The sequence below is a fragment of the Oncorhynchus masou genome, chromosome 10 (genome assembly GCF_036934945.1).
Source record: "Oncorhynchus masou masou isolate Uvic2021 chromosome 10, UVic_Omas_1.1, whole genome shotgun sequence".
NCBI lineage: Eukaryota > Metazoa > Chordata > Actinopteri > Salmoniformes > Salmonidae > Oncorhynchus > Oncorhynchus masou.
Genome location: NC_088221.1, coordinates 36,669,068 through 36,693,491, shown reverse-complemented (window position 1 = coordinate 36,693,491; position 24,424 = coordinate 36,669,068). Strand labels below are relative to the sequence as shown.

Sequence of the window (24,424 nt, the reverse complement as noted above, 5' to 3'; positions counted from 1 at the left end):
TAAAGTTTATGCTCGGCTTCATTCAATCATAATCAAGCTGCGCTCCAAAACATATTCTCTCCCATACTGTTGTTTGAGGTTCCTCAGGCATTACTGCTCTGTAGGAGTTCTCACCGCGTCTCTGGCAGTTCAATTTGCTCCACTGCAGCAACGATGGGTTTTAAACACCTGAAGCTCCACACGTCGTTGTGCCACTGCCATTTGAGATGGATGCTAATTTGAATTTTGTTTGCTAGAAGTATGGTAGTTGTCAACCTGTATGTTGAACCCAGAATCTCCCCTCTGTCGACTAGACTGAGAAATTAACCAGACATTATTTATGCATGTTGATATTTATTTTTAATGAGTGTTAAACCTCAACCAGACGGTCGCTGTCGAAGATAACTAAAATCCTTGGAGCGAAAATGTAGAAGACGAGTGTGATAAATATTCACTATGTCCTAGCTAAAGCCCTAGGTGTTTGTAGCACTAGGGATTCCAAATAATCTAATAAAATGTAGTCTCTGAATTCAAAACCAAAGTCAATAAAGCTCCTGGCCTCCAATGAAAATATCTCAGGAAGTGTGTTATATGTGATGTGAATTCAAATGCAGATCACATGTATTTATGCCCAGATGTACATTGACACTGACACATTGACACAGATTTACATTGACAATAGTGGGTGGAATATTTAGCTACCAGCACCATCAACAACAGTTAGAGAAAGTGAGAGTTGGTGTCTCTTTGAGCACACTGGAAGAAGTAAGGAGCAGATGTTGGTTAATTACGAGGTGTTAGTAGGTCTTGAACAGGCAGCTAGCAGAATCACACACAAAACAATATGTACTGTTGAAAAATGAGTTGGAATGGAGTGTTTGTAATGGGTTTTAGACAAAGTATTTTCAGAATAAATGTAGCCCTATGGGTTTGGCCTTTAAATAACTGTAGTTGACTGTCTCTTTGCTTTTATGTCTATAGCACTGCCGACCTGTGAACCACTCACCCAGTTCAGCTGTTCCAATGGGAGATGCATCAGTGTCAAGTGGCATTGTGACTCAGGTACGTTCCCACTGAAAACCTCAACAACCATCAGGGCTTCAACAAAAATAAACAAGTTTGAAGTCAGAATACTTGAGGACAGGAGTTGAAAAACACTGAGCTACTGTACATTTCACATGCACCTTGTATAACCCACAACCTTGAAATCAACCACAATCTCCTTATGTAACGAAAATGGTTCTTCACCCACTATGCACACCACGTCATTTCAACTTGGATATTTGGGTAATATTTGGTTGAGACATATATCAATGAGATTACATCCTTTACTCACCCATTTTTTGTTTAGTTGTCATTTAAATGTGTTATCACTGACGCGCTTTCAACCATTTGAAAACAGAAAAAGTTAAAATGGGAATACAACACCAGATATTTGGTATTTATACAACAACTTAATGTGTTGTCTGTGCTTTATCTAATAGAACAACCAACTGTCCTGGATTGCAGTTGAGATTACAGTAGAAGTATGTAGTGCAAGTGATCAATGCTGTTTGAGATTCTGCACAGATTATTGTGCAGAATCAGCAATTGTGAAGATTTCTACAGACCTGCAAACTTTGCATGCTTTCTTAAACATGCACACTTCCTATGATTACATAAGAAGACATGTGTAGTTACAGTAAGAGAGCCTTACCTTTAGGCTTTTAATTTTATTACAAAGTCCTATTTAATTGTGTTGCCTTCCAAAAGTATTCATACACCTTGACTTTTTCCACATTTGTGTTACAGCCTGAATGTAAATGTTGTGTCACTGGCCTACACACAATACCCCATAATGTCAAAATGGAATCATGATTTTAGAAATTTGTACAAATTAATAAAAAATTAAAACCTGAAAAGTCATGAGTCAGTAAGTATTCAACGCCTTTGTTATGGCAAGTCTAAATAATTTCAGAGGTAAAAATTCACATAAATTACATGGATTAATTATGTTTAACTTGATTTTTGAATGACTACCTCATTTCTGTACCCCACATCCAATTATCTATAAGGTCCCTCAGTCGAGCAGTGAATTTCAAATACAGATTCAACCACAAAAACCAGGTAGGTTTTCCAATGCCTCACAAAAAAATGGCATGCCATGGTAGATAGGTAAAAATAATTCAAGCTGACATTAAATGTCCAGTTGAGCATGGTGACGTTATTAATTACATTTTGGATGGTGTATCAGTACACACAGTCACTACAAAGATTCAGGCATCCTTCCTAACTCACTTGCCAGGGATTTCACCATGAGGGCAATGGTGACTTTAAACAGTTACAGTGTTTAATGACTGTGATGGGAGAAAACTGAGGATGTACCAACAATATTGTTGTTACTCCCACCAACAATATTGTAGTTACTACTACTAACCAAAATGACAGAGTGAAAAGAAGAAGACCTGTACAGAATACAAATACTCCAAAACATCCATCCTGTTTGCAATAAGGCACCAAAGTAAAACTACAAATAAATGTCTGGTAAAGAAATTACCTTTATATCCTGAATACGAAGCGTTAGTTTTGGGGCAAATCCAACACCACACATCACTGAGTACCACTCTTCATATTTTCAAGCATGGTGGTGGCTGCATCATGTTATGGGTAGCTTGTCATCGGGAAGGTCTAGGGAGTTTTGTAGCATAAATAGAGCTAAGAACAGCCAAATCCTAGAGGAAAACCTTCTTCAGTCTACTTTCCAACAGACACTGGGAAACAAATGCACCTTTTAGCTAAACAATAATCAACTGTGGCTCAGTTGGTAGAGCAACGCCAGGGCTGTGGGTTTGATTCCCATGAGGGACCAGTATGGACAAATGTGAAAATGTATGCACTAACTACTGTAAATCACTCTGGATAAGAGTGTCTGCTAAATGACTAAAATTTAACAACCTAAAATGCAATACACTGGTTGCTTACCAAGTTATAGTTTTGACTTAAATCATCTTGAACATCTATGGCAAGACTTGAAAATGTCTGTCTAGCAATGATCAACAACAAACTTGACAGAGCTTGAATAATTTGACAAATAATCATGTGCAAATATTATACAATCCAGCTGTAATTGCTGCCAAAGGTGATTCTACCATGTATTGTGTGAATACTTATGTAAGTGAGATATTTCTGTATTTCATTTTCAATACATTTGCAAACATTTCTAAAAACATGTTTTCACTTTTTCATTGTGCGGTATTGTGTGTAGATGGGTGAGCATTTATACATTTTTTTTTATCCATTTTGAATTCCGTCTGTAACACAACAAAATGTGGAATAAGCCAAGGGTTATAAATACTTTCTGAATGCACTGTATCTAATGCTTGGATAGTTTCATCTGAGCCACTGGCTTAATCCTATTCTTTAACTTTTATTTTTGGTTTAGTTGGAGACATGAATCCAACATATAATTTGTTAACTTGTCAACACAACAATGCGAACAAAACAGTGCCCCTCTGTCTCAGTATGTGTAGCTTATCTAGGCTGTCTGTTCAGAAAGAGTATGACATTGCTGCCACCTGTAGTATTGAATGTAAGGGAAGCCCGCGCGCATTTGGTCTTCCATGATAAAAAAATATATAAACTAATAGCATATCAGCGTTGAGCTAAACTGAGTGAGCTAAACTGTGAATGGTCCTGTCACACCAAAAAAAAACTCTCCAGGGGAAGCCAGTTTGGATTTGGCTTCAGGTCAATCACATCACAAGCCAAATGTCATTATTGTCAGAAAAAAAGTTGAATTGTTGCATCTCGTTGTGTTGTTGTCCTCCGGTGGCTAGCTAGCTAGCAAGATAAAATAGTCCCTTTCCTAAATTATCCATGGATGGAGATAAGGATTTGGATGTAGTTTTACTTACATCTCCATACTGGCCAATGATTATAGCAGCAATTCTGATCCAACCATAAATGCATACAATGTGCCCCCGGCCGGAGAGGATGGAAGTTCAACATGTAGCGAGATGTAGTATGCTAATATTAACTTAGGTTTTTGGTTTAGATGGAGATATGAATCCAACATGATAAATTATTAATTTGTAGACAAACTGGAATTAAAGCCAGACTAAGTCAGTGACACAACTATACAAGATCCCCTTCAAATGTTGATATTTGGTTGTGTTGACAACCAAACACAATTCAATAGCCAGTTGTATTCCTCCACTATTGGTGGAGGAACACAATGGCGCCGACAGAGAGGGCTGCCTCGCTTCTAGTTCTTAGAAAACGTTGCAGTATTTTTTTTGTTGTGTGTTACATTGTTATCCCAGAAAATGTTATGCGTTATTACAAACAGCCGGGAAGAACAAAAGGATATCAGAGGAGGCACGCTCACCCTCCCTCCTCTTCCGAGTATATCACTCACTAATGTTCAGTCCCTGGATAAAAAAGTTGATGAGATCAGGGCAAGGGTTTCTTTCCAGAGAGACATCAGGGATTGTAACATACTCTGTTTCTCAGAAACATGGCTCCCCCGTGATATATTGTCGGAGTCGGTATAGCCATCTGGATTCTCAGACCATTGTTATTCCAATTTTCGGGATGTATACAAGGCCCAGGAAAAACATCAGTATACAGACAAAGTGGAATCGCAATTCAACGGCTCAGACACTTGACATATGTGTCTGGGTTCACAGACAATCACGGACTACAAAAGGAAAACCAGGCTCTTCGCGGACACTGACATCTTGCTTCCGGACAAGCTCAACACGTTCTTTGCCCGCTTTGAGGATAACACAGTGCCACCAACGTGGCCAGCTACCAAGGACTATGGTTCTCCTTCTCCTTGGCCGACGTGAGTAAGACATTTAAACGTGTTAACCCTCGCAAGGCTGCCGACCCAGACGGCATGCCTAGCCGCAACCTCCGATCACGTGCAGACCAGCTGGTTGGTGTATTTACAGACATATTAAGTCTCTCCCTATCCCACATGCTTAAAGATGGCCACCATTGTCCCTGTACCCAAGAATGCAAAGGTAACTGAACTAAATGACTGTCTCCCTGTAGCACTAATTTCTGTCATCATGAACTGCTTTGAGAGACCAGTCAAGGATCGATCATATCACCTCCACCTTACCTGTCACCCTAGACCCACTTCAATTTGCTTACCACCCCAAAAGGTCCACAGACGATGCAATCGCCATTACACTGCACACTGCCCTATCCCAAGAGCAATACATTTGTAAGAATGCTGTTTATTGACTATAGCTCAGCATTCAACGCCATAGTACCCTCCAAGCTCATCATTAAGCTCAAGTCCCTGGGTCTGAACCCTGCCCTGTGCAATTGGGTCTTGGACTTCTTGACGGGCCGCCCCCAGGTAGTGATCTTCAACACTGGGGCCCCATAAGTGTGAGTGCTCAGCCGCCTCCTGTACTCCCTGTTCACCCATGACTGCGTGGCAATGCACACCTCCAACTCAATCATCAAGTAAGCAGACGACACAACAGTAGTTGGCTTGACTACCAACAACGACGACGAGACAGCCTACAGGGAGAAGGTGAGGGCTTTGGGAGTGTGGTGTCAGGAAAATAACCTCTCACTTAACGTCAACAAAACAAAGAAGATGATCGTGGACTTGTAGGAAACAGCAGAGGGAGCACCCCCCTATCCACATCGACAGGATAGCAGTGGAGAAGGTGGAAAGTTTAAATTCCTCGACGTACATATCATTGACAAACTGAAATGGTCCACCCGCACATGCAGTGTGGTGAAGGCTCAACAGCACTTCAACCTCAGGAGGCTAAAGAAATGTGGCTTGTCGCCTAAAACCCTCACAAACTTTTACAGATGCACAATTGAGAGCATCCTGTCGGGCTGTATCACAGCCTGGTATGGCAACTGCACTGCCCACAACTGCAGGGTCTCTCCAGAGGATGGTGTGCTCTGCGCAATGCATCACCGGGGGCAAACTACTCATAAAATATGGTTACATTTAATTTGCTCTGGTAGACCTCCCTTTGAAATGACTTTGATAGCAACAGTAAATCTATTTTGTTATTAAGTGGAGCTTTCTTAATAATAATCATTCTCACAATTGCACATGGTTTTAGTCAGTCACAAATATCAACGCTAAGCAGGGCTGAACTTGGTTAAAACCCTGGAATGGAGACCAAAGGAATAACTGTAGATATATCAACTCCTCAGTAGGAGATTCTACCTGTCGTTTTTTTTCTGATAGTGGATTTAACTTTATACAGGGTTTGTCTATGTTGAAAATTGGTTACCATAATGACATAATCCTTTCACCCTCAAAACACATTGATTACTTTTTTTCAAATCCAATGTATTTTCCATGTCACATTACTTTGACAAATGAAATTGAAACAACTTTGATTCAAAAGTTTGTGCCCAGTGAGATGTGCAGAGTACACGTACCTTGCCTAAAACGTGACTTCTGAGACCTCCCCAATCTAATGCCCATTCTTATGACATGAAGGAGTCAAACCTAGTCAGTCAAACTTGCTATTTTTCTTCTGTGTCCCAAGATGATGACTGTGGAGATGGCAGTGACGAGGTGAGTTGTGTCCACTACTGCTCCAACACCCAGTTCCAGTGCTCCAGTGGGAGATGTATTCCAGACCACTGGGCCTGCGATGGGGACGACGACTGTGGGGACTTCAGTGATGAGAACACCACCTGTGGAGGATCTGGAGCTGGTGAGAGAAACCATGCTGTTTTTTGTAATTCCTTTATTGTAGCACTTTTTGAATTTGTAATGCAAATGCAGCATCATAAGTGATAGTGCCATCCCTCATTTTGACAAATGAATGTACTCTGCACTAAGTATCATGTTAACTATCCCAACATTGTGAGTATTGTGTTTTTCCTATTTTGCTGCATTACAACCTTTAATTTAAATGTATTTTTATTTGGATGTCATCTAATGGACATACGCAAAATAATCCAAATTGGTGAAGTGAAATTAAAAAATAACTTGCTATAAAAACTTCCCCAAAATAAAAAACAGAAGCAAGGGGCACCACCAAGGATCTCTCCAAAAAAAGTCAGGGACAAAGTTGTGGAGAAGTACAGATCATGTTTGGGTTATAAAAAAATATCCTAAACTTTGAACATCCCATGGAGCACCATTAAATCATTATAAGAAATGGAAAGAATATGGCACTACAACAAACCTGCCAAAAGAGGGCCACCCACCGAAACTCACCGACCAGGCAAGGAGGTCATTAATCAGAGAGGCAACAAAAATACCAAAGATAACCCTGAAGGAGCTGCAAAGCTCCACAGCAGAGATTGGAGTATCTGTCCATAGGACTATTTTAAGCTGTACACTCCACAGAGCTAGGCTTTACGGAAGAGTGGCCAGAAAAAAAAACATTACTTAAAAAAAAATAAGCAAACATGTTTGGTGTTCGCCAAAAGGCATGTGGGAGACACCCCAAACATATGGAAGAAGGTACTCTGGTCAGTTGAGACAAAAATGTAGCTTTTTGGCCATCAAGGAAGATGCTATGTCTGGCGCAAAAGCCAACACCTCTCATCACCCCGAGAATACCATCCCCACAGTGAAGAATGGTGATGGCAGCATCATGCTGTGGGGATGTTTTTCATTGGCAGGGACTGGGAAACTGGTCAGAGTTGAAGGAATGATGGATGGTGCTAAATAGAGGAAGATTCTTGAGGGAAACCTGTTTCAGTCTTCCAGAGATTTGAGATTGGGATGGAAGCAACACTCAAGTGGTTTAAGGGGAAATGTGTAAATGTCTTGGAATGGCCTAGTCAAGTCCCAGAGCTCAATTCAGTTGAGAAGATTGCTGGACACCAGCGGAACCCATCCAAATTGAAGGACCTGGAGCAGTTTTGCCTTGAAGATTGGGCCAAAATCCCAGTGGCTAGATGTGCCAAGCTTATAGAGACATACCCTAAGAGACTTTGGGAGGGGTGAATAGTTATGCACAGTCAAGTTTTCAGTTTTTTTATCTTAATTTTTGTTTGTTTCACGATAAAAACTATTTTGAATCTTCAAAGTGGTAGGCATGTTGTGTAAATCAAATGATACAAACCCCCCCAAAATTTAATTTAATTCCAGGTTGTAAGGCAACAAAATAGGAAAAATGCCAAGGGGGGTGAATACTTTCGCAGGCCACTGTAGATGCTTTCAAGGTGGGCTAACTACTCCTCCTCATTACTGCACATGAAACATTGAACGTAACTATTAATTATTCATTTGGCATTTAAATCAGTAGAAATATATGTATATTTTTAAAGATAATTTGTTTCATTTTATATTAACTGTTAACTGTTCTGGTTTAATGTCCTTAAGTCTTCATCTTCCTCTCTCAGCTCTCACACTGCTGATCTAATCTCATCTACTGTTCACAACAGTACAACATCAATATTCGAATATTTTAATCTGGTATAATTACCTCAGAAAGCTGAGCCTAGCCCGGGTAGCTGAAATGCTCACAGCTCACTACCTTGTCACTAGAATGAGGAAGTTATTCATCAAACCGTGTCCTGATGTCCAGGCCCATCTCCAGCCTTTTCCTTTCTACTCTAACACAGTGTAGTGTTGCTGGGTTGTGGTCCACCCCTGGGGTTAAAGCTCTGGCTCGGCAGCCCCTGACTGTTATGGAAATACTTCTGATCTCTGATTTCAGAAGTAGTTTTTTTTCCTGGCAATGTGGAAATGGTTAGGTTGAATAGAATCGGTCTTGTGACTGACTACCTGCATGATTCAAAATAATATTTGAAAGATCAATCATACAGATAATTTTGCCATAGCTTTGAATGGAAAAGAATATACATAAACCAATATTGTCAAAAGTTTGCCCACTGGGAACCAATTTTCACATTCACAGAAGGAATCTATTTAAGAGATAATGCCAGAGAAGTTGGTGTTTTTTTGGGATATATTAGCAAGGGTGTTGTTTGTCAAGGGACGGCAAACTGTGCCAATATATCCTCCAAACACCGGTTTTGAGGGCATTATTACTTTTATACAATGGGTTACCAACATATTCAAATAGTGATTGACATATTTTTATGTTTTTTGGGGGGGATGAATTTATTCATACTATTTCATCCTTCCACAAGATATAGTCCCGACACAAATCTAGGGTTGCTATACAAGCCAGCAGGTCGTTCGTTCTATCGGTTCAGTTGCCAGAGATGCAACTCAGTCATTCAGTCTTTTTGCTTGCTAGCTAGCCAACCACAGCTAACTTAAATTTATGTCAAACAGTGCAGCCAGAACAATAGCAAAGGAGCTGCATTTGCGTTTGTTTAAGCTGTTTTCTAGTGCCATTTATTTAGATACATCCATAACAATGAGCTAATGATGCACAATTTCACCTGCCATAGAAAATGTGCTCTCTCGTCAGGACAATGTTGTTCAGGGGAGCTAGCCAACAACACAGTCACTTCAAACGGAAGATGGAAAGACAGCAATCTAGCTGCATTTTATTTAATTTGACTTTTTTTATTGACATTTCTTTGCATATATCCATAAAAATTATGTCAGCTGTTTCATGATTTTGACTGGGTGAGAAAAGCTGTCTGCCTGTCTGTCTCATCCAGACACGTTTATTTCTATGCGACAGCTGGAGATCGAATTTCAATATTGAAACAATGTTGCAAATGTCGGTGACACAGACAGCAAGGTACAGTATATACAAATCTCCGCTGTTGAAAATCAAATGCTAGTCTTAATGAAACAAGAGATAATGTCTAAATGTTTTTTTTATATTGGAGATCAAGTTTATAAATTGCCTGGCTGGGCTGATGAGATACTGTATTGCACAGTAAGATGGAACATCATTTCAACATCATAGCTTTGTTTGCCGATGGTAACTTTTGGAATAGACACTGGTTAGAATGCGGTGTTAACTAACGAGCATCCAGGATTAGACCCACCCATTGTATAATTATTTATTTATTTTTCCCTTGCAGCATTGCCTCCTGTGATAGAGTGCAGTGGGGATGAGTTCCACTGTACGGAAGATGGTACGTGTATCCCAGAGCGCTGGAGGTGTGATGGGGACAAAGACTGCGAGGACGGTAGTGATGAGGTGGCCTGTGAGGGCACCAAGAGGATTTGTGACCCCAAGGCCAAGTTCACATGCAAAGACACAGGTAGGATAGAGACTTCTCTGTCAGTAATCATAATCCAGAACCAAAACTTCCTAGCTACTCGGTTTGCCTAAGAAAATATTTTGTCTGATGGTAGTGTACAAACTTTGACCATTACATTAATGCTAAACTAGAAGCAAATTTAAAAGGATGACATTGACCAACATCAAATAGCAGAGCTAGAAACTCTAGCCTCACCAACTGTCTATGTAGTACATCATAGAAACTGCATATACTGTATTTTATAGTACCATCTCTACAAAAAAGAATGGCATGAAAAAAACAATGTAGCTGGAATTTATAGTTGCCGCTTCGCTTTATTGGCTCCTGATTTGAACTTTTTTTGTACATAATGTTTCCGCCATGATTTTCTATGACCAAAAAGAGCTCCTGCACATTAGAATGGTGATCACTAAACTCAATGAAGATTTATACTTCAATGAGTCGGCGACACAGGACATAAAGCTTAACCCGAACCAGGCCCTAATCCCTGATTCGGAAGAGAAAGAGACTGCTATATAGAGGCCGATGTGCGGGAATCCTGATGAAACTACGGCGTTGAGTAAATTAACCACCGCTATCTCTGTTCTATTGGTGAATGTACAATCACGGGAGAGCAAACTGGACGTGCTCTGTTCGAGATCTTATCAACAGGACCTGAAGGACTAATACCCTATGTTCCTCTGAAACTTGGCTGAACAAGGACACTGACAATATTCTAGATGGTTTTTCTATGCATCGGCAGGACACAACGGCAACGTCGGGTAAGCTCAAGGGGCGTGGTGTGTGTCTCTCTGTTAACAACAGCTGGTGTGGAATCTCTAATATTAAGTAAGTCTCGAGGTTCTATTCACCTGAGATAGAATACCCCATGAGAAGCTATAGACCGTGCTATTTACCTAGAGTTTTCATCTATATTTTTCAGAGCTGTCTATTACCACCCAAAAATTATGCTGGCACAAAGACGGCCCTCAACGAACTGTATAGGGCCACAAGCAAACAAGAAAATGCTCATCCAGAAGCGGCGCTACTTTTGGCTGATGATTTTAATGACCTAATTTCTAACAGCATGTCACCTGTGCAACTAGAGGCGAAAAAACTGTAGATCAACTTTACTCCACACATGGACGCATACAAAGCTCTTCCTCGCCCTCCATTTGGAAAATCTCACCATAACTCTAATTCTCCTTATTCCTGCTTAGAAGCAAACACTCAGACAAAAAGTACCACTGATGTGCTCAATACGGAAGTGGTCAGATGAAGCAGATGCTTAGCTACAGAACTGATTCGTTAGCACACTGGAATATGTTTCTGATTGTATTGAGGAGTTTATTACATCAGTCACCGGCTTAATCAATAAGTGCATCACAGTGACAGTACATACAGAGTACATATCCCAACCAGAAGCCATGTATTACTGGCAACATCCACACTGAGATAAAGGATAGAGCTTCATCTTTCAAGGAGCGGGACATTAACCTGGATGTGTTTAAGAAATCCCGCTGCGCCCTCCAATGAACCATCAAATAGGCAAGGCATCAATACAGGACTAAGATTGAATCTTACCACACCAGGTCTGATGCTCATCGGATGTGTCAGGGCTTGCAAACTAGCACGGAAAAACAAAGGGAAAACCCAGCCGTGAGCTGCCCAGTGACACAAGCCTACCAGACGAGCTGAATGCATTTAATGCTTGCTTCGAGGCTAGCAACACTGAACCATATGTGAGAGCACCAGCTGTTCCTGATGTCTGTGTAATCACACTTTCAGTAGCTGATTTAAGTAAGACTTTTGAACAGGTTAACATTCACAAGGCCGCAGGGCCAGGTGGATTACCAGGACGTGTATTCAGATCATGCAATGTCCAGCTGGCAAGTCTTCACTGATATTTACAACATTTGCTGACGTAGTTTGTAATACTGTATACCTGCATGTTTCAACCAGTAGTCCCCTATGCCCAAGAACGCCTAGATATCCTGTCCAAATAAATATCGCCCTATAGCACTCAGATCTGTCGCCACGAAATACTTTGCAAGGCTGGACAAGGCTCACATCAAAATCATCATCCAAGGCACCTTTGTGCCACTCCAAATCACATACTGCCCCACCAGATGCAGACATGGTGCAATCTCTATTGCACTCCACACTGCCCTTGGACAAAAGGAACACCTACGTGAGAATACTGTTCATTGACTACAGCTCAGCATTCAACACCATAGTGCCCTCCAAGCTCAACACTAACTTAAGGACCCTGGGACTGAACACCTCCCTCTGCAACTGATTCCTGGACTTCCTGACGGGATGCCCCCAAGGTGATGAGGGCAGGCGAAAACACATTTGCCACGCTGACCCTCAACACGGGGGCCCCTCTGGGGTGCATGCTCAGTCCTCTCTTGTACTCCCTACTCACCCAGGACTACGTGGACACGCATGACTCCAACACCATCATTAAGTTTGCCAACAACACAACGATGGTAGACCTGATCCCCGATAATGATGAGACAGCTTATAAGGAGGAGGTCAGAGAACTGGCATTGTGGTGCCAGAATAACAACCTATTCCTCAACATCAGCAAGACAAAGGAGTTGATCGTGCACTACAGTAAACAGAGGCCCGAGCACGCCCCCTCACATCACTAAGGATCTATCATGGTCCAAACTAACCAACATAGCCGTTCCCCTGACGAGGCTGAAAATATTTGGCATGGGTATCTCAGATCCTCAAAAGGTTCTACAGCTGAACCACTGAGAGCATACATCACCGTACATCACTGGGGCCAAACTCCCTGCCAATCCAGGACCTCTATACATGGCATTGTCAGATGAAGGCCTTAAAAATGGTCAAAGACTCCAGCTACCCAAGTCATAAACTTTTCTCTCTGCTATCACATGGCAAGCGGTACCGATGCATCAAGTCCTACCCCCAAGCTATAAGACTGCTAAATTGTTATTTAAATAGTTAACCAAATAGATACCCGGACTATCTGCATTGATCCTTTTTGCACTAACTTTTTTGACTCTGCTACTGTTTACTATCTGTAACTCTATTTCTAGTTACAGTATATGTATGTACATATCCTCTTCAATTACCTTGTATTCCTGCACATCGATAAGGCACTGGTACCCCTTGTATATAGCCAAGTTATTGTTACTCATTGTGTAATTATTATTACTTTTATTATGTGTTTTACTTTTCTATTATTTCTCTATTTTCTTTCTCTCTGCATTGTTGGGAGGGCCCATAAGTAAGCATTTCAATGTTAGTTCACACCTGTTGTTTACTAAGAATATGATGAATAACATTTGATTTTAAATTTGATTTGAAGTGCAACAGAGATGAATCCAGCTTTTATCGCAGGCCTCTAAATTAGGATGCTCTGTAATCCAGGCTTCACACAGTCACTGGCCTAGCAGCCTTAATTAATGATGATACTGTAAATTCTGTAAATTCTGGCATATCTGTGCCTCTTCCCCTGCAGTTATTCCACCTGCTCTGGCTGCCTCTTTGTAATACACATGGCGAGCAAGGGGAATTTGAGATTATCCCTGGTAGCAGGTATCAGGAGGCTGTAATTATCTAGCTGTGGATTTTCATTTGAAGTGAAGCATTTAACTCACAACTGTGGCTGTGCCTTTCTGTTGATGGCAGGAAGAAGATAGATTTTTTACAAAAAATCTCAGCAGTGCATTACCTCATGTAATGTAGTACTGTATATTCTAGTCTAAACTCACGATACAGAACACTGTGCATATTTTACAATCTTTGTAGACTGCAATCACCTCATTCTGTGGAAAAGATTATGATATGGATCATGCTATGCCTTAAATTGCTTTCAGGCTGTTGGTATGAATTCTTTATTCTTGATTTAGATGTCAAATAGCTTTTTTCAAAGTGCCTGAGGGATTATTCACCAAGTTTATTACAGATGATTGAAGTTCACTGTGTGGTTATGTTGATTGGTTCCTCTTCAGCATTTGCAGTAGTGTATTCCTTTAGCGTTCTATTTCAGAGGTTCTACTCGACTGTGTGGACAGTTGATCATTGACATTGTCTCTGAGGAATATCTTCTGCATCTTTTTTTGGTTGTGTTTATGGATTGTGCGCATTTGTGTGTGTTTGTGTGTCTGCATGTATCTGTATACCTGTGTGACACCATCAGGAAAGTGTATCACCAAGAGCTGGGTTTGTGATGGAGATATCGACTGTGAGGATCGTTCCGATGAGGATTCCTGTGAGGCAGCTGTCTGTAAGCCTCCAAAATACCCCTGTGCCAATGACACCTCCATTTGCCTGCCACCAGAGAAGATCTGCAACGGCAAGACCGACTGTGCTGACCAGTCTGACGAAAGGCCTTTCTGTGGTAATAAGGAGAGATATTATTTGTAGTACACCATGTTGCTTGATACCCTAGAAATAGATTATTCTGTGGTCTTTCTGCCTAGTTGTGAAGAAGTGTTCCATGTTTTTAAGTGGAGGAGATATGTTTAGAGCAGTGGTATTCAAACTTTTCCATCTGGGACACCATTTTTTCTCACCAGAATTTCTGGGGACTCAATTCTAAATGTTAGCATCCCCACCCCAAATCTAATGACACAACCTTACAATCTGTAAAGTTTTGATATTCTCATAAACAAATAACCCTTCACATTCATTACATTTCCATCTCTCTAAGACAGTGGTTCTCAAACCTCTTCTTGGGGAACCCCAGATGTTTCAGAATCTGGTTGTAGCTCTGAACTAACAACTTGACTAGTTGAAAAGAAGTGTTCCATGTTTTTAAGTGGAAGCTTGCTAGCTCTGGAATAGACTGAATACATGGAATGGCTGGGGGCACCCAAGGAGAAGTTTGAGAACCACTGCTCTAAACCACTCCTCTTAATTTTTTATTATTTCGGGTCGGGGGGGGTCGGGTCGGGGGGGTCGGGGGACACTGTGGTCCCATCTGACAATACCTCTGGACAGGACCAACCAAGCAGGATATACTGTAACTCATCTCACAGACAAGGCTGAATATAGCCCACGAAGATCTCCTCTACCGCACAAACCCGATGGGTCGCAAGACCGGACAGGAAGATCACGTCAGTGACTCAACCTACTCAAGTCGAGTATAGTGCAAAAAGCCTATTTCGCACATAGTGCACTACTTTTGAACAGAGCCCTACGCAGAAAATTGTAGACGGAAAGGGTTTAGGGAAGAGGGTGCGATTTGGGATACACCATTTGAGAAAAGGCCCACACTGTGCTGCCAGCTTCATAACCAATTAGGTCACACAGGGAGACCTTGAGGGGCCTGATTGATTTGAGCCAACTCAGCAGGAGTCATCCCTCCAGCTGTAACCTATGGGTGCAAAGCGCTCCTATATCCTCTTCCACCCTCCACACACACAGGCAACTAGGGGACCCCCGCAGAGAAAATGCAATCGTTTTTTTGTCTGTACCAAGAAGATTGTCTTAATCATGTCTAGCTAGCAAGGAGACTTCTGATCTGTAGTGTCCTTTTCTCACCAGAATGCCTTTTTACTTACAATAATCTGGTGCCTAGCTGCTTCAGAGAAAAGTATTTCATTACAGACTGGGGAGTGAATGGGAAACAGACTGCACAAAGAAAGAAAAGTCATTCTTATTTGTTTTCCCTCTCCATATTAGTTTTATGAAAGGAATAGTAGACAACTCCACAACTTTCCGATTTCATTTTGTGCCTTGGCTATAATAAAGGCGTTATCCCTCAGGTCATGCTACCGAGGACTAACAGAACTTTGGAGCCTCTTTCATTATGTAATAGCTTTCGTTGTGTTGTATATGCAGCGGAAATATTCTGTCATCATGCTTGAATAGGAATCTCTAGCTCAGAGCAAAAAGTGGCAGTGTTATTCTTTTGCCAGCTAGTTTTAATTCTGATATTATTTGCGTTCTCATTCTTTTTTTAAGCGTACCATGCAGCGTATGGCCCAACATATTGTGGTATATTATTTTTCTAACCTCCGTTGAGGATCCCCCTGTTCATTAATAACCCAATGCTCTTTTCAAAACCATCTCAGATAATTGTTTGGTTCTTGCTTGCTGTCCTCTCTCTCTCTTTACTCCTAGATCGGAGTTGGTTCTTACTTCCTGTTCTCTCTCTCTCTGCTCCCAGATAAGTGTTTGGTGGCCAAGGTTGGCTGCAGCCATCAGTGCACAGTGGTACCAGGGACGGGGGTGGTCTGCTCCTGCCCTCCAGGGCTCCACCTGGACTCTAACAACAGGACGTGTGAGGCGGTGGACTACTGCAGTAGGCATCTGAAGTGCAGCCAGGTGTGTGAGCAGTACAAGACCACCGTCAAGTGTTCCTGCTACCCAGGCTGGAGGCTTGGCCCTGATGGAGACAGCTGCCACAGCACAGGTTAGGTGACAGAGTGTGTCTGTGTGGGGGTTGTGAGGACTGCGTGTGTAGAGAATATAGAGTAGAGTAGTACTTTATTGATCCTAACTTGGGAAATTGTTTTATTGCTCAACATCATTAATAAATTACAAAAACAAGACCCGTATGCATGATAAACACATGTTCTTTTAAACACATGATAAGACATATAGGATGGTTCCTCCACGTTAATAGCCATTAAAGATAGAGACCAGTGTAAGATAGGTAAAGAAATACTGTTGTCCATCCTACTCCTGGGAATCAAGCAGCAACAACATTCCTATTAAGAATGCATCAGAAAGAAGGCAGTGTGTGTGTGTGTGTGTGTGTGTGTGTGTGTGTGTGTGTGTGTGTGTGTGTGTGTGTGTGTGTGTGTGTGTGTGTGTGGTGTGTGTGTGTGTGTATTTTACATAAATCCAATCACACAGCTTTACATGACTGGAACAAACCGTCTACTTGTGTTGTAGTTTGTGTGATTGGATTGATGTTTTGGATGGTTTTTTTGCCTCTGTGCTGCTGCTCGTAAACGAGGAGAACATGGCAGAACATGCAGCCTTGATGTGTCACATTCAGATTTATGAAGCTCGTTTTTTACTACTCGCCTCTCTATTTCCCTCAGAGATTGATGGCAGTTGCAGTGCTAATCATATGTTAAAACAGGGAAAGAATAGGCAATTTACTAAAGAATCGCATGAACATTTTATTGGTTTTTACATAAATCAATTTTCTGCGCACAATAGAAAACTGAGTTAGAACCTCATTTAATTTAGACAAATGTGCTATTGAATCTGTGGTGATGTTTCATGCAAGAGCTCTAGCTTTTGTACAGAGCATTTCAGGTATAACTGAATTATAAATAAGTCGGGACTTGTCAGTATAGCAAGTAGCTAACATCCCTTCTCCCTACACTATCCAGTCTTTCTCATTGTTCTGTGATTTGAGGATAATATGTGTCTCCATAGTCAGGATAGGGTTTCTGTTCTGTGCATAACACAGGTTTAACCTTATATCTGGAATTCTCTGAAGATAAGGTGTGTGTACCAGTGCCCAGTCATGAAAGAGCATGATCCAGTGTGTGTGCATGGGCGTGTTTGTGTAGTCATGCATACCTGTGTATGTCCTCCACTAATGGCTCCAGTTCAAACCGCTCATGTTGTTATTGTTATGGCATCGGTCACCTCCGCTTTAACATCGGTCACCTCCGCTTTAACATTGGTCACCTCCATTTTAACATCGGTCACCTCCATTTAACATCGGTCACCTCCGCTTTAACATCGGTCACCTCCGCTTTAACATCGGTCACCTCCGCTTTAACATCGGTCACCTCCATTTTAACATCGGTCACCTCCATTTTAACATCGGTCACCTCCATTTTAACATCGGTCACCTCCGCTTTAACATCGGTCACCTCCGCTTTAACATCGGTCACCTCCGCTTTAACATCGGTCACCTCCATTTTAACATCGGTCACCTCCATTTTAACATCGGTCACCTCCGCTTTAACATCGGTCACCTCCGCTTTAACATCGGTCACCTCCGCTTTAACATCGGTCACCTCCGCTTTAACATCGGTCACCTCCGCTTTAACATCGGTCACCTCGGTCACCTCCATTTTAACATCGGTGACCGATGTTAAAGCGGAGGTGACCGATGTTGACCGATGTTAAAGCGGAGGTCACCTCCGCTTTAACATTGGTCACCTTCGTTTTAACTCTTTCCTCTTCGTTTCCTTCTTTTCTTTCCTTCGGCCAGATCCCTTTGAGGCTTTCATCATCTTCTCTATCCGGCATGAGATAAGACGGATAGATCTTCATAAGCGAGACTACAGCCTGATGGTGCCAGGCCTCCGAAACACAATTGCGCTTGACTTCCACTTTAATCACAGCCTGCTCTACTGGACAGATGTGGTGGAGGATAAGATCTACAGAGGACGCCTCTCAGACTCTGGAGGTATATAGGTCCTATACGTTAGATCTAGGCTACATGTTAGATCTAAATGGTGTATTCTATTGGGCTTTTAGACTCTGAAGGTACATAGGTCTGAGCTGCACAATAAATCATAAAAGCTGTGATGTTTTGACGGTATCAGAATCTTTAAATACTTTAGTTAGGCTAAGCGTTAGATCTAAATGCTGTGATCTATTGGATGAGGAGGATAAACATGGCTTCCTTCCCTCCCACTCTTCAACTGTAATGGAACTTTTTTTAGACTTTCCAGCTATATGGTTTAGTTCAGTAATGTTCTCAGTTTAGTTCTACTTAGCACCCTTTGATACTGTGAGTGATACTGTCCCTCCATTGAGGAGTTATTTTAGTAGGGTAATGCTGAGTGTAGTGGGTAGACTCTAGAACACTCAGTAGTCTTCCCACTGTTATAGTACATCTCTGAAGACTTTGATGAATTACAGCTTCTTGTTTGGTATTTGGGTTGGTGTTTTGTGCTGCACTACATTCTGTGCCTCTGCTGCAATAGAACTCTTTCTCTTAATGTGTTTTTAATGTTTTACATTAGGAAGGTGTTAATGTTTTGTACACTCAGTGTATTTCTCCCTTTTGTGATCCTTCCACAAAGGCTCCAGTTGTAGAGGATCACTGTAAACAGCTGGATTATAGACATACTGGCAAAACCTTTTATGTTTAATTGAACACTTCTTTCTTACTCAATAGTTTTTTTAGCTACGGTTTTCTCCCTATAAAATGTAATATTGTTGGCAGACCAACAAACAAATCCCCTCAATAAGGGGGAAATTATCAGGATGAGTTGAATACATCCCTTCTCCAGTCTTCTCTCACCTAGTGTGTGTCAGTGGAGGCTGCTGATGGGAGGACGGCTCATAATAAAGGCTAGAACGGAGCGAATGGCATGGCATCAAGCAAATGGAAACCATGTGTTTGATGTATTTCATTCCACTCCACTGATTCCGCTCCATGAGCCCGTTCTCCCCAATTAAGGTGCCACCAACCTCCTGTGATGTGTGCATTGATGACCATGGTGCTCTGGGTTGGTCTGTCTCACCGGGTCTAAAGGGTGGTGACCATGGTTCTGTGGTTGGTGTTCCATCAGGTGTGACAGGGATCGAGGTGGTTGTGCAGCATGGGCTGGCAACTCCAGAGGGGCTGGCAGTGGATTGGATAGCAGGGAACCTGTACTGGATTGACAGTAACCTGGACCAGATTGAGGTGGCCAGGCTGAATGGCGATATGAGGACCACACTGATAGCTGGATGGATGGAGCATCCACGGGCCATCGCTCTGGACCCAGGACAAGGGTGGGTGCTAATTCACATCAGACCTGGGTTCAAAATAGCGATAGTTTTCTGTAAAATGCTTTGAGTGTTTGATTGAGTATATCTGGAGTGACAGATGTGCAGGGTTTACACTTTTGGGATTATTCAATTTGTTCTGTTGTGCCAGACAAGCTCAATCAAACAAAGCTAAACTATTTGAAAGAAAACAAATACTATTTAAATCCAGGTCTGACTCAAATACTGTACACAATCAATCAGGTTTGAGGTCATAATATGAAAAACAACCGCCTTCATATTCTTCTACTTCCTTCTCCCTTGATGTATGAAGATGTCTGCTGTGTTAAGGTCCATTAGTGATAAAAATATAGAAGACATTTATAATAATACTGTGGACATTCTAGCGAAGACAAGTGATATGGCTAATATTTTCCTCTTCCCTGACTCATGCACTTTACCACTTTTACTTTTTCTATTTTAATACATTGCTTCAATTAATCTCTGAACAACCTCACAGGCACAAAGTTGGATAAAAAAAACAGAATAAGATTATTTTTTGGCATAGTGGGTTTAGCCTAGTTCTTCCATTTATGCATACTGATGAATTACGTTTATGTGATCATAAAACTGGTTTATTTTGTTTTAAAACAAAGTCCAGACATTCATAAAAATCAATTAAGTAGTCTTATAAGAAATAAATCTGCACTGCACATTTTAAGGGGGATGACTGCATTATAGAGGATAACACATTCTGATTAATGGATGATTTCTGTGCCTACAGGAAAAGTTTCTCTCCATAGCAATAATTCTAATTTAATTACTTGAATCCACTCAAAAGAGTGGGCCATTGATCTAAGGGGCCTGATCCAATGAATAAGGCTATTGATCTGTAGAAGGATATTTTTCCTAACACTGTTTCATTGTCATCATTGCCCAATTTAAGCCTATGCTCTTTAAGGGCTCTATGGGTCTCCCGCACTTGCCTGTGGCTCTGTGGGCAAAAGCAGGATAGTTGCCATGTTTGGGAAAAGAAATCACAGTGTTCATTTACAGGCTACATCGAGCCGTAGAATGTAATAAAAATCAGATGGCTTCCAGTTCCAGCCAATGTCCCAGATGCTGTGGAACATGGATTGGTTTGGTGCAGTTCTAGGCTACTCAGACTGCTACAAATGTGTATGTTCACGAGTCCCACTGACGGCTATACACTTATGGCTATGTAGTTATTGTAGTTTGCAATGCTTTTACATTGACAAAACAATGAAAATTGTTATGAAAGACCACCCCAAAAAATTTAAGGTGACTCTTTAAATTATCTCGTACGAATGACTTAGTGTCTCTTATGAACAACTTCGTATCTTGTTTGAACACATTTTTTATTAAGTTGGTCAATTAAGATACTAAATCATTTAAACAAGATACTAAGTTGTTCGGAGGACATACTACGTTGTTAGGATGAGATAATTGTAAAAGTGGATCTTTTTTATTTTTCATGGCCTTCAGTCTTGGTCATCTGAGGGAAAATAAGAATAATACACTTAATCTTCAATGTTTGCATTAGAGCTGTCCCTGAAGAAAAAATCTTTGCCAACCAAAAGTTTATGTTCTTTTAAAACGTGTATTTTTCCATATATAGACACACCCTATGTGTTTTAATAAAATCAACTACAATATATATGCATTGAGCTTGTCTGATGCTTTAAGCGCACTCTTTGATGAAAAAAAAACACAAATGACTTACTCCTACATCCTCCTCCCACTCCTACACCTACTGGCTTTTGCAGATTCTGGCTTAACGCTCCTGAAGTTGCCGGTAACAGGCTACATGAGGAGTCGGCAAACTTTCTCATGTGGAATGCCAATTTATCTTACTTACCATTTCTACCGATCTGTGTGCCAGTTATGGTTTTCATATGCACATTTTCGTGGAACAGTTTCATTTCATTTATAATAAAGTCTTCGTATCTCAAAGTCATTGTCATATGATTCATCAAAATTCGATCCAAATCTAAATGAAAATGATACAAAGCTAAAAAGTAACGTCTATTGCCATTGCCAACTATATTAAAAATAGCCTATAAAGCCAATAAAAAAAACATTGTTGCCTGCAGTTTGAAAATATTCTGATAAAAATAAATATCACATACATCACATTGGCTACACATGGCTTGTCTGCAACAAACTTGAAACATTGTATCAACTATTAACTTAGGTCTGGCCCTGAAGCTCATGCTAGCAAACTTGCAACATTGTATAAAATATTCTGGGCCCTCAGAGTTTCCTGCACCAATATGCTCGGAACAGACACAGCTGTAGGCTATTTGCTCACGGGATAAGAAGTAATCAGATAGGCCTATTTTATGACATTTCCACTGGATCAGAGCATTACCTTGTTCCCTTTCACGCTGAGTGGTTATCGAAAGGGAGAGCTGGAAAGATCTTTCAACTACATTGAGGAACTATTGTCATTCTCAGTCAGTGAAAAACAGACTTTGTTTACTTGCTGTTTGAGGTGAAGAAAACATTACTTTGAGAAGCTCTGCAGCTCATTAGTCGTGTTGCGTTAAGCCATTCAGAAATACTGTCAGAACCCCAAATGGGCACATTTATATGCGTCCTTTTGCACGCATGCCAAGTAGCCTATAGGCCTACTTCTATGCATAATCAGGTACGTGTTCTTACTCAACATTGACAGAAGCGCTCCAAACAAAAGACTATAGCTTTGTTTAAAAATTCATACTAACCACACTAACCATACTATTTGTAACGTATATTGAGTATGCAGTATGCTTATTAGTCATATTATGCATATAGTTAGTATGCCAAAGCAGTGGACACTATTTCAATGCTTTTAAGGCCCATCATGGAATTCTTCAGAAAATGGGAGTAGCTTCACAACATCTCAGATTTGAAGAAAACTGTGGAAAATATACAGCCGAAGTCTGCCGAGAGCACAGACAAATTCATTGCGTTAACAAATTATGACAAATGTTAGGAAAATGTTGAGCAATGTAATAAAGTAATGACTTTTCAAATAAGTTACGTTACACGTTATGTTGGCTGACAATTTATCTATGCTAGCCTTATGAACCGCATAGCATATCATTACAGTAGTTGCTTGTATTTACCCGTATGTTAGCTAGCTACCTAATGTTAATTAGCTACTAATGCATCGAACTTGCCGATATATTAACTATATGCTGTCTAACTAACTGCCCAACATGTATTGACTTGATTATTCACTTCATTCTTAGCTTAGCTAAGTAGTATAGTCATTGTGCATTCTCAATGGGAATTGTTAATGAAATCGTAAGATGTCCGGTTAGTCATTTGTTATGCTAACAAGCTAGCAAGAAATTGCATAGCAACAGCATCAACTTCCGGTTGAGAGGCGAAGCACTAGTACACTCAACGGAAAGGACACCGTTCTTTTACAGTATACTAAAATGATCTAATAGTATATAGTATGTAGTGTATATACTCATTAAGTATGTAGTAGACAGTATTTTAGTATGGGTATTCGAACAAAGCTAATGACTAAATTGACAAAACTCATAAATGGAATGAAACAAAAAAAGTTGTTTCTCTGAAATGTAGCATAGGTTGTGCGCTCTGTAAACAGTGTGTCCACTCAACAATGAGATTGGTAAAATGGTAAAAGTCTGGAATAATAAAATGTTGAATGCATTAACAGAAATTACGGTAACCAAACAAACATTATAGATTCAACATTATATGAATTAACGGTAAATTTACTACTGGTGATATATATAATGGGAATTGATAGACACTAACAATCAAATGCTAACAATTCACACATTAAAGTTGTGAAACAGTGACAAATTACACAAATTGACGGTTGAGAGTACATTCTGGAGAGGGACATCTTAACCACATGCCACTTCTACTTCAATCCCCGGCACCTCCGCAATGGATTAGTTCACTGAAATGGGCACGAATAAGACAGGTGTCTCTTGGTATAAAATAAATAAATAATATATATATATATACAGTGCCTTCGGGTCTTTTTCCACATTGTGTTACGTTACAGCCTTATTCTAAAATCAATGAAACTTCTTACAGCTAGGGGTTCCCCTCGACAACATTCCGCTGAAAATGCAGAGTGCGAAATTCAAAAATAAATATTTTTAATTCATACATTCACAAGTGCAATACACCAAATTAAAGCTTAAATTGTAATTTTTAGAAATGTTTGCTAATTTATATTTTAAAAATCAAATATCATATTTACTTAAGTATTCAGACCGTTTACTGAGTACTTTATTGAAGCACCTTTGGCAGTAATTACAGCATCGAGTCTTCTTGGGTATGACGCCACAAGCTTGAAACACCTGATTTGGGGAGTTTCTCCCATTCTTCTCTGCAGAATCCCTCAAGCTCTAAAAGGTTGAATGGGGAGCATTGCTGCATTTTCAGGTCTCTCCAGAGATGTTCGATCAGGTTCAAGTCTGGGCTCTGGCCGGGCCACTCAAGACCATTCACAGACTTGTCCCGATGCCAATCCTACGTTGTCTTGGCTGTGTACTTAGGGGCGTTGTCTTGTTTGAGTTCCTGAGCACTCTGGAGCAGGTTTTCATCAAGGATCTCTCTGTAATTTGCTCCGTTTATCTTTGCCTTGATACTGACTAGTCTCCCAGTCCCTGCCACTGAAAAACATCCC

At 40.8% G+C, this 24,424-nt stretch overlaps 1 pseudogene; it reads left to right on the top strand.

The window, feature by feature from the left end:
* Positions 1 to 24,424, top strand: part of LOC135546849 (low-density lipoprotein receptor-related protein 1B-like) — a 357,889-nt pseudogene that overhangs the window by 121,133 nt on the left and 212,332 nt on the right.